Source organism: Rhododendron vialii, chromosome 10a (assembly GCF_030253575.1).
Source record: "Rhododendron vialii isolate Sample 1 chromosome 10a, ASM3025357v1".
NCBI lineage: Eukaryota > Viridiplantae > Streptophyta > Magnoliopsida > Ericales > Ericaceae > Rhododendron > Rhododendron vialii.
The window spans coordinates 34,895,114-34,907,355 of record NC_080566.1 but is presented as its reverse complement, the minus strand read 5'-3'; the positions used below and the strand labels follow the sequence as shown (position 1 = coordinate 34,907,355).

The window sequence follows — 12,242 nt, the reverse complement described above, 5'->3', positions numbered from 1 at the left end:
ACGTGGCCATAGTCGAGGCCATGGTTCTAGACTTTGTACTTATTGTGGGGGAACTAATCATACGGTGGACCACTGCTATGACCTACATGGTTTTTCTCAGGCTCATCGGGTTACTTCTCCCAAGGATATTAGGCAGGCTGCATGCTCCACTGCTATGGTGACTATTTCTATGGAGGAGTACCAACGCCTTGTGTCACTTCAGACAAGTTCCTCCATTGCTACGCTATCTCAGACAGGTTCTTCTAGTGCTTGTATTGCAACTTCTCGTTTTTCGGTTCCTTGGGTTATTGATTCTGGTGCATCTGATCATATGACTGGTAATTCTACTATTCTTTCTGGCCTTTAGTCTATTGATAAACCATCTCGTGTTACCTTAGCCGATGGTTCTACCACTGATATTACTGGTTTGGGTTCGGTTTCTGTTACTTCTTCTTTGACTTTGGATTCAGTATTGCACGTTCCTCGTTTTCCATTAAATCTTATGTCTGTTAGTAAACTTACTAAATCTTTAAATTGATCTGTCACATTTCTTCCTCATGGTTGTGTGTTTCAGGATCTCAAGACGGGGCGAAAAATTGGTGGTGGTACTGAGCGTGGTGGTTTATATTACTTTACCGACAATGTTCACCCTAGTTCTGTTGCCCTTCAGTCTTCTGTGTTACCCTATCAACATCATTGTCGACTTGGTCATCCATCCCTTCAGAATCTTAAACGACTGGTACCTTCATGTAGCCGTGTTGATGCTTTGCCCTGTGAAGTCTGTGAGTTTAGTAAACATCATAGAGTGTCTTTTTATCCTAGGGTTGAGAGTCGCGTAACCCGTCTTTTTCACTTAGTTCATTCTGATATTTAGGGTCCAATGCGTGTTCCTAATGTTTTTGGCTTTCAGTATTATGCTATTTTTGTCGATGATTATTCTCGTGTTACATATCTTTATCTCATGAAAGAGCGGTCAGAGTTGTCTTTTATCTTTAAGTCATTTTATATGGAAATCAAAACTCAGTTTGATACTTGCATTCGTATATTTCGTTCTGACAATGCAGGTGAATATTTTCATAATTCTCTTTCTAAGTTTTTTGATGACCATGGTATAATTCACCAATCTTCTTGCGCTCGAACTCCACAACAAAATGGAGTTGCCGAACGCAAGATTAGGCATTTATCAGAGGTTATGCGTGCTCTATTATTTCAAATGCGAGTTCCTAAGTCTTACTGGAGTTATGCTGTTCTTACAGCATGTTACTTGATCAATCGTATGCCATCTAGCGTTCTAGGTGGTCAGATACCCCATACCGTTTTATTTCCTGGTCGCCCTCTCCACTCATTACCCTTACGAGTGTTCGGGTGCACCTGTTATGTTCATGCTCTGGATCCTGACCGGGACAAACTTGATCCACGGTCAATTCGGTGTATTTTTTTGGGGTACTCACGCACTCAAAAAGGGTATAAGTGTTACTCACCATCTCTTCGTCGTCATTTGTTTGTGCTGATGTCACATTTAATGAGTCATTGCCCTTTTACTCGGGTCACAGTACTCCAGTTGACCTTCCTGAGTCTGAGTCTGTGTTTCCTATTTGTGTACCATCTGGTCCTCCCTTGCAGGTGTATGTTCGTCGGCAACAAGTATTAACAGCCCCACAAGTACCAGCCACCACGCCTCCTCCGTCCCAAGATCCGGTTGCACCTCCACCTCCACCTCCACCTCCACCTCCGCTATCACCTGGTCTTCCTATAGCTCTTCGCAAAGGTATTCGGTCTTTCACATCTCATCCTATTGCTCGGTTTGTTTCCTATGATCATCTGTCTCCGTCCCTTCGTGCTTTTACTACTTCTGTTTCGTCCATTTTTGTTCCTAACACTGTTCAGGAGGCCTTATCTGTTTCTGAGTGGCGGACAGCTATGGAGGCTGAGATGTCTGCTCTTCATGACAATGGCACTTGGGAGTTGGTTTCTCTTCCACCAGGAAAGTCTACTGTTGGATGTTGATGGGTATTTACCGTCAAGTATAATCCAGATGGCACAATAGAACGGTACAAGGCCCGTCTTGTGGCCAAAGGCTATACCCAGACGTATGGCGTTGATTATGCTGAGACTTTCTCTCCGGTGGCCAAGATTAACTCTGTTCGCATTCTTATTTCTATGGCTGCCAATCTTGGTTAGCCCTTGTTTCAATTGGATGTCAAGAATGCATTTCTACATGGTGACCTGCTCGAGGAGGTTTATATGGAGCAACCTCCTGGGTTTGTTGCTCAGGGGGAGCATTCTCAGGTGTGTCGCCTTCGCAAAGCCCTCTATGGTCTTAAGCAGTCCCCTCGAGCTTGGTTTGGCAGGTTTAGTAATGCTGTGTTGCAGTTTGGTATGCGTCGCTCTCATTCTGATCATTCTGTCTTCTCTATTCAGTCAGATCGGGGAAGAGTAGTGTTGATTGTGTATGTGGATGATATCATTATTACTGGGGATGATCAGAAAGGTATTGATGAGCTGAAACAGTTCTTACAGCGTCAGTTTCACACCAAAGATTTGGGTAAGCTACGATATTTCTTGGGTATTGAGGTAGCAAGATCCAAGGAAGGGATCAGTCTATCTCAAAGAAAGTATACGCTAGATATTCTAGAGGAGACTGGTTTATTGGGAGCAAAGCCTGCGGAGACTCCTATGGATCCAAACGTCAAATTGTGTGTTGATCAGGGGGAGATATTTCCTCATCCAGACCGTTATCGTCGCTTGGTAGGCAAGCTGAATTATCTCACCAATACACGGCCTGATATCTCATTTGCTGTCAGTATGGTAAGTCAGTTCATGTCAGCTCCTCGTTTTCCACATTGGGAAGCTTGTCTTCGTATTGTGAAGTATCTCAAGGCTCATCCTGGACGTGGCTTGTTTTATCGTTCAAATGGTCATTTGCGTGTTGAAGCCTTTGCCGACGCTGATTGGGCAGGATCGCCATCTGATAGACGGTCCACAACTGGGTACTGTACTTTTGTTGGTGGAAATTTAGTTACCTGGAAGAGCAAGAAACAAATTGCGGTTGCTCGTTCCAGTGCTGAAGCAGAGTATCGTGCTATGGCTCATACTACATGCGAGATTGTATGGTTGAGAGCTTTGCTCGAGGAGTTGGGGCTTGGTGTACAGTTACCTATTCTTATGTATTGTGATAATCAGGCAGCAATACATATCGCTTCGAATCCGGTATTTCATGAGAGAACCAAACACATCGAGGTAGATTGTCATATTGTTCGGGAGAAGATAGATAGTGGCCTGTTGGCTACCCCTTTCGTGTCTACAGGAGCTCAGTTGGCAGATATCTTCACCAAGTCTCTAGTTAAACCACGTTTAGAGTTGTTACGTAACAAGCTGGGATTTTGTGATATTTATTCTCCAGCTTAAGGGGGAGTGTTAGAATAGAGTTGGACTTAGTCCCACATTGGTTGCTTATGTTATGTAACTAGCCGCCGCATAATATAAATAAAGCTCACCTGTGTTAGGGTTAGTTAACACCCTATACACTTTTCCTTCCTAAACAACAGTAGCTTCCCTTATCAGAAGTTCAAGTTATTGAGAAATGGGAATGATATTGTAAGGCCTTCGTGCCTTACATTTTTGAGTGAATTGTTTCTTAGGGTGCTTTTGAAAAGGTTGTTCCAGGGAAGTGGGGAAGTATTAAGGAATTTAAATAAGCCTTCTGGATTTGAAAAGTGATTAGGCCCCAATGGCAAAATAAATATGAAGAACCTTTGAATCAAGTGCTTCTCTACTCGACTCAATATGCCTTTATTACCACCTCTTATAGCTCAACTTGTTTCCTATGGATCTCAAACCTTCATAGTATTTCTCGATTTTGCTCTATTTCTTTTAGTGCCTCAAACCTCAATCAAGTTAGTCGAAGTATTATCATACCATCTCAAAGAGCTTTGCCTTATTTTTGCTTCATTTGGTGCCCATTTCTAACGGACCTATGTTATATGCTCTTCTTATAGTATCTTTTTCAGAGTACCACTCCTGCATTCTCATTGCAAGTTCCTCGATTCTTAAGCATGTTGTTTCTTTATCACCTAAAATTTCATGGCACGCGTTATAGTAGGCTATTAGGCTTTATAGTAGTCTAAAATGCTTCCGTGCACTAGATGCCACTTTCTTTGCTTGCAAAATTAAGGCACATCTTCATCCTATTTCTTCTTTTACACTAATTATGATCTTAAAGCGTCCCTACAATTCTACCTTCACACATCTTGCTTTGTCAGCTAAAATTGTTTTGCGGATAAGTACATGCATGATACATCATAGGGTATAGTCATCTTTCATACCCCAGGCTATTCTACTGCTTCACTACTTACAAAAGGCACCTACCCTCCACAACGGACCTATATTCTTTTGTTTTCTTCCATCTGTTTGTTACACACCGGCGTGCATATAAATTTGAGATGAGAATATGTTTGGGGGGACACAAAAAGTGCAAGAAACAGTTGTTTGTCATTAACCTTAGAAGCTTGGAGTGAGGAAGCAGGTCAAAGAGATGAGAAAGAGTAAGGGAAAGGGAAGTGGCAGTCACTTTACTGTATTGTTGATCGCCAGGACTAGAGAGAGAGAGAGAGAGGGAGTAGGGTATGTGAAGTATGTGGGCGAGAGAGAGGGCAGAAGTGGGAGGAAGGGTATCTTGAGAGCGTTACCCATACAGTGGACAGTAGCAAACACCCAGAGAGTTGGCAGAGGGATGCTTTCTCCGGAGAGCGGTGGTTGTGGCGAGTGGTGGGATGTTAATGAAGACTGTTGTGTGAAAACGCTGCGAAATTGGCCTGAGAGAAAGTGGGTTGTCCACTGTTTGGGGGCTTAGCGGTGGTTGTGGCGCCCGGAGAGGTGGGCGGAAATGAAGTGGTGGGATGTTAATGAAGACTGTCGTGTGAAAATGCTGCAAAATTGGCCTGAGAGAAAGTGGGTTGTCCACTGTTTGGGGGCTTAGACGGAAGTGTAAAACTAATTTAAGTATCGGAAAGACTGCCCTAAGGCCTGTATCCAACATGTCAATGTGGCCTTGCGTTCCAGGGAGATGAATTTTGCCCACTTTTCAGGTCTCATAGAGACGTGAAAACATATAAAAACACTAACCTGGAGCTGAAAAAGAGATGTACCTTCAGTTCCTTTGGCTATGATGAGATCTTTGATATACCATTTTATGGCCAAGTCTAAGACCGAAAAGAGAGACCATGCTTGCAAAGTCTCTGCAGTATCTCTGCCTTCTATACTGTATGCTAAGACTTTGTGCATTTTCTGATATTCTGAGCTTTAGTTAATCAAATTCTAGTACAGTAGTCGTTTAGTATACATAGAAGATCGAAGAATGTATGAAAAGATTTCTTTTTTCAGTATCCTAGACAAGATCCAAGAATAAGATAAAGATTAGTTGATGGAACGAGGGGATAGTCTCAATCACATTAGTAATTTCTGCATCGACAATATTGCAGTATATCTTGTCCTCATTGAATTAAGTTGCAGAAGTTTTGTCGTGTTGATGTCTTTTATGTGTACAACTTTTGCCTCCTCTTTTAAAAGATTTCAATTATTGCAGGGGAGAAGAAAAGACCACCGTTGACCAGTATCATAGCAGCTTCCTCAGGTGCCATGAAAGCTGATGAAGTTGCTAAGAAAGCTTTGGATGGAATCAAGTCTGGTAGTTTTTTTGTGCCATGCAACTTTGAGGGAATCCTACTGGCCGTTGCAACTGCTGGTCTATCCCCTCAGAGATCATTGCTGATGGCGTTTGTTGAGGTGATTGCTGCTGGGATTGCACGTATTGTAGCTCTATGCTTCCAATGGATATGGTATGGAAGCATAGAAAAGTGGCATGCACATAAGAAATAGTAAGTATTTTTTAAAGTTGCTCTCTCACTTGAAGATACCCATTCCTTAGTTGCAGGAACCTTCAACTATGCCCACGTTTCTTCGACGGGACGCGTTCCCATCTGAGGGAACTCCAAGAAACTCGTTCCAATGACGACGGGAACTCATTCCTTACCTATACGGAAACTTACACCCAAAAAACGGTTGGGAGACTTATAATTCGAATTGCAATTGGTACCTTTAAAGATGTTTTGTTCTTTGTTGGTGTGCACATCTGATCTTAACCTTCTATAGCCGACACCCCGACACGTAAATTTTCAGAAAATGGGGGACACTACATGTTTGGGGACACGTCTATATATATATATATATATACCATTATGGGGGGCGGAAGCACGGACAAGGGGGAAGAACATGTGGGTCAGAGTAAAGACAGTGGGAATTGGAGTACTAAAGTTTACTAGGGATATAATGTTACTATTACTAAAAGAATCAAACAAATGTTACAATAGAATCAGAAACAAAGGCTATGGTACCTATGGTGAATAGTGACATGAATAGTGACGGATGAATAGTGAATAGTGACGGATGAATAGTAAATTCGTGAGTGAATAGTGATGAATAGTGATGGATGAATAGTGACACGTGAATAGTGTCGGGTGAATAGTGAATAATTGAATAAATTTGAATCTATGAAAGAACAATGAATAAATCAATTATATAATAGTTCTATAATTTTATAGAATAGCTTTACTAGTAATTTGAACAACAAAATTACTGAAATGAATTACTTACTAAAACAATCTGAATTCAATTGCTGAATCAGAAACAGTACATGGCAGTTTACTGGTTTACAAGGGTTGCTGGAGTATATTGATACTCAGCAATGACTGGGTTTACTACAGAGGATGAGGAACAGGGGAAGTGGTAGGAGAATTTCTCTCTCTAAAACCTCTCTCGTTTTCTCTCCTCTCTTTTTACTCATTTTTTGACTTACTTTATAAGTAGATGGTAATGTTAATTGTTTCAATTTTCTTTGTTCTGGTGGTGTTAAGAATTTGAACATTACTTGTTGACCAAAAGGTTTAGTAGAAATTCCTTCTTCAGTAGTTGTAAAAGGATAAAGTAAATAGATAAAAGGGGTGCCTAGAATTAAGGTGGTCTTTTGCAAGGTGGTCGACCGATGACAACCGAACAGTAAACCTTGTTATTCTACACAGTCAAAATTTGAGGATGAAGACACCTTTCAAGGGTCTCCAACTCAAACAGATTTTGAAGAACCCACTGATCCAACTTTATTAGTTTTAAATAAACCTTTTGAAATAAATTTTGACAAATTATATTCTGAATTTAAGTCAAAAGAAAATAAACAAAAAAGAAAAAATTATTTTGCTAAATATACATCTAGTAAACAGGATAAAATTTTAGCTCATTGGGAAGCATTTATGGAAGAATCCAGAACTGAAATTTATTTTTTCGACTACTTAGAAAATTATTACAAAAAAGTCAATACTCTTACAAAAGTAAAATGGACAAAATCAGACCAGCCTGTTATAACCACGGGACACCCTCCTCTAGATCCAATCACCATTAGTGATACCCCACCATCTAACAATAGTAAATTGGAAATTGAGGAATTTAAAAAATTAAACGTAATCACCAAAATCTTACCGGAAGAAGAATTATTAATTGACCTAATCAGTAAAATAGATGATTCAGAGTTAAAGCAAAATTATATTATTCGCCTTAAGCAAATTTTACTTCAAAAATCTCATTCAATTACATCATTAGAAAATTCTGGTAAAAGATTAAACAAAGTCCACACTGAAGTCACTTTGCAAGATTTAAAGCAGGAAGCTAATCTTATTAAAAAACTGTTTTAGAAAAAGATGTTAAAAATATTGCTAGTAAACAAATCTTTGCTAGATGGCAGTCAATTTTAAGTATTTTTGATTTTGATATCGAATATATTAAAGGAGATCAAAATTCCATTCCAGATTTTCTTACTAGAGAATTTTTATTTAGCACAACATAAAATTACTTTATAGCTATTAAAAATTGTTTTCTCAGCAGCATTCATTGTATTTAACATTGAATTCATTTGCAGTTCAGTCATGGCAGAGAAAAGCAAGAAACCTACCTCCACTACAAAAAACCAACTTGCCCTTCCCCCAACTGATTGCAGAAACAGGTACCAAGTTCTTGGGCAAGTACCCAAAACTAGTTACAGTTCTGCACTAATACATGCTCCCTCACCTAGTCACAATATTACACCACCCAATTCAAACCTTCATGCTGATCCCTTTTCCTCGACTCAAACTATTCAACCTAGTCAACAAAGATTCCCTTACCCTGTAAGAACTACAGAATATATTCTCAAACCAGTCACCACTAACCTCTTCTCCATTGAACCAGCCCACAAAAATATTCAAAACCCAGTTGAATTAGTCAAAGCCTTTTTCCCCCCAGGATGGCATTTCATCCCTGCTCACCCAGCTAAAACCCTTTCTTTTTACAAAGATATCCTTCTTCACCACAAGTCAATCCTGATAAAACCCATTAATGACAGAGTCAATCCAACTAAAGTCATTTACCATTCCCTCTATATTCACAACATAGTCAGCCTAGAAGAATGGGGCCACCCATCACTACTCAGAGATCTTCCGAATCATCCCATTCAATATAATTATTATGATTATATTGATGCATGGTTCAAAGTCATCCTCCATGAGAATGAGTCTTTTACTCACTCCTGGTTCTTTTCGTTTGATCATAAATTCAAATCAGTAATTCCATCTTGGTTCTCCCGATGGTGGCACCAAAATGGAGCCATTCCAGACATCTTACCCAGTGAACTCATGGACCAAGTCACTTACTTTTCCATTCTGTATCTAGTCAATAGTCACACAAGTCAATTTCCAGTACTACTATTATTTATGGCAAAATACAAAGTTCCATGGATCTTCAAATGGAAATATGGTATCAATAACACGATAGTCAATCGCCAGTATTTGGTAAAATGGTGGGATGCATACAAGTATCAACGAGTTATTGATCAAGTCAAAGAAGAATTCCCAGTCAAAGTTCCAACACCAGTCAAAATTCCAGCTATACAGGTTCAAGTTCCTCAGATTCAACCAAGTTCACCTACACTTTCCACTATTAGACTTGGAAGTCCAACACCAAGCTCTTCCAAGCCTTCGAAATCCAAGTCAAAAACCAAGTGCTCCCAGTTATTAATGTTAGCACAACAGTTAATTGCTCAAGCCAGTCAAGAAGAAGATGATACATCATCTGAAGAGTCAGCTACAGCAACATCTCACAGGAATCCATGTGGGTCAGCTTTCCAAGATGCCCAGGACCCATTTGCCTAAAGTCATTATTTCTACTTTTGGCCCCACCAGCACCAAAAGTAGAAACAGTCACAGTCAAAAGAAGTAATCATTTCTACTTTTGGTCCCACCTGCACCGAAAGTAGAAACAGTAACCTCCTTTATTTACTGTAGTCACGTGATTCTACTATTCAATGTTTGTAATTTCTCTGATCCTTATTCTATAAAAGGATCCGAGAAGTCAGTAGGCAAGACAGACTGGAATAGAATAGAATAGACTGAAGTAGGAGAGTAAAAAGAGAGGAGAGAAAATGAGAGAGGTTTTAGAGAGAGAAATTCTCCTACCACTTCCCCTGTTCCTCATCCTCTGTAGTAAACCCAGTCATTGCTGAGTATCAATATACTCCAGCAACCCTTGTAAACCAGTAAACTGCCATGTACTGTTTCTGATTCAGCAATTGAATTCAGATTGTTTTAGTAAGTAATTCATTTCAGTAATTTTGTTGTTCAAATTACTAGTAAAGCTATTCTATAAAATTATAGAGCTATTATATAATTGATTTATTCATTGTTCTTTCATAGATTCAAATTTATTCAATTATTCACTATTCACCCAACACTATTCACGTGTCACTATTCATCCATCACTATTCATCACTATTCACTCACGAATTTAATAGTACTGTAATTGCTTTGTGTTTTATTCCATAGACCAGAATGGAATCGGACAATTTGCTCAGGGGAAGTAGGATTGACTTTCTGCAGGAGGATACCACCATATCTTATATCAGAGGCATCAGTTTGAATAATTTTAAAAGAATTGACTGTAGGAATACCTAGACATGGTAATGTTTTTACATATGTTTTGACTTGCTTGACTATGGAGGTGTGTACTGGTGACCAAGGAGGGGGATTATCCCTTAGACGCTCAAATAAAGGCTGACAAGTTTTCCTAAGGTCCTTATAAAATTCAGCTATGTAATTTAGGGATCCTAAAAATCTTTGTAATTGATTTTTGTCAATAATTTCATCTGGAAATTTATCAGCAAATTGAATGGCTCTACTGATTGGTACTATAGTTGATTGGTGAATATCATAACCTAGAAATCTTACTTTTGTTTGGAATAATTTAATCTTGGGAGCAGAAATGACTAATCCATTATGTTTAATAGTTTTTATAAATGATTCTAAATGTTTCCAATGCTCTTCAATTGAGTTAGAAAAGATGAGAACATCATCTATATATACTATAATAAAATGACTGAATTGGTTAAATATTTCATTCATTATATTTTGAAATTCACTGGGAGCATTTTTTAATCCAAAAGGCATTACATTCCATTCATAATGACCAAAGGGGGTAGTAAAAGCTGTCTTATATCTATCATCAGGGTGTAACTGGATTTGCCAAAATCCGCTTTTTAAATCAAATTTTGAAAAGATTACTGCTTTACTTAATCTATTAATTAAATCTTTTTTATTTGGAATTGGATACCTGATCCATTCTAACACATTGTTTAATGGTTTATAATTTATGACTAACCTAGGTACTCCTTATAGTCTAGATCAATTATGTCATTTTGGAGTTTCTGTGGGAAACTCTCATTTTCACTAAGCCAACTGGTTGGTAACTGGATATCATTCCAGGAAATGGTTTTGGGTACTTGTACATTAGCATTTGTGCTACCTTGTATAAGTACAGTTTTATCTTTGGGACTTTTGACTAATGCATGAATATTTAAATTAGTTTTCATACATTTATAGTAAATACGGTAAATTAATGCAATTGACTGACTACCTTCAAGCATTTGAGTGATTGCTCCGGCAGTTTGAATATTTAAAGTTAATGCTTTCAAAATATTTTTATCTTTTAAACTAAGGGGTAAATCGGGGTAACAGTTAAAATAAACTGGACCATTATGTAGACTTGACTCCATTAATCCTAGGAGACTATCACTATAGACTGTGAATCTACTATCTCTTAAAGATAATAAAACTGAGGAATTTAATCCTCTTCTTGTTAATATAGATGGTACAGTCAAAGCTGTCTTATATCTATCATCAGGGTGTAGGATATAGTTGAAGAATAATGGTATCAGAGCCAAGTAGGATATAGTTGAAGAATTAAACTCAAGTAATCTGTAAGTTGTATTTACTCCTACTTAATTTTCATTTAGTCTTTTAGTCCTGCTGAAATTTTAGTTAGTATTTTAGTTCGGTTGTCATCGGTCGACCACCTTGCAAAAGACCACCTTAGGTAATCCGTAAAAGTCCCCGTGAGTAAGTCCCAGGGTAGGGCAGTGAGGGGTTGGGAAAAACCTGGGGTATGTGTCAATTGGGGTATGTGTTTATCATGACAATTTAGGATTAAAATATTAATTAAGAAATCTTTAGGGTTAAAATACTAAAAGAAAAGTCTGTAGGATTAAAAACAATGAATAGATTATTTAGGTGTAGTTCTTCAGCCAGTTCTTCAATGGCTTCTCTATCTGAGTTAGCGGACATAGTCAACCAAGAAGAACATGAGTATCAAGATTTAGATACAGGATTAGGAAATTGGAATATACCTAAAATCCCAGTAAAAGAAATTTATAAATCAAGTTTTTTAGATGATGCTTTTCGTACTGATCAAGTTACTAAAACTGCTAAACATGTTTATGCCATTACTAAACAAGAAGAGAGATGCTCTCTCCTTAGTCAACAATCAGTCAAACGTCACCTTGAACGAGGATATAATTATATTCATGTAGGATTAATATAAGTTGCAATTAAACCATTAACAAGAAGAGGATTAAATTCCTCAGTTTTATTATCTTTAAGAGATAGTAGATTCACAGTCTATAGTGATAGTCTCCTAGGATTAATGGAGTCAAGTCTACATAATGGTCCAGTTTATTTTAACTGTTACCCCGATTTACCCCTTAGTTTAAAAGATAAAAATATTTTGAAAGCATTAACTTTAAATATTCAAACTGCCGGAGCAATCACTCAAATGCTTGAAGGTAGTTAGTCAATTGCATTAATTTACCGTATTTACTATAAATGTATGAAAACTAATTTAAATATTCATGCATT

At 38.2% G+C, this 12,242-nt stretch overlaps 1 pseudogene; it reads left to right on the top strand.

The window, feature by feature from the left end:
• The window catches only part of LOC131304061 (3-dehydrosphinganine reductase TSC10A-like), a 46,450-nt pseudogene extending 40,345 nt beyond the window's left edge, over window positions 1-6,105 (top strand).
• Window positions 6,106-12,242: the final 6,137 nt, after the last annotated feature.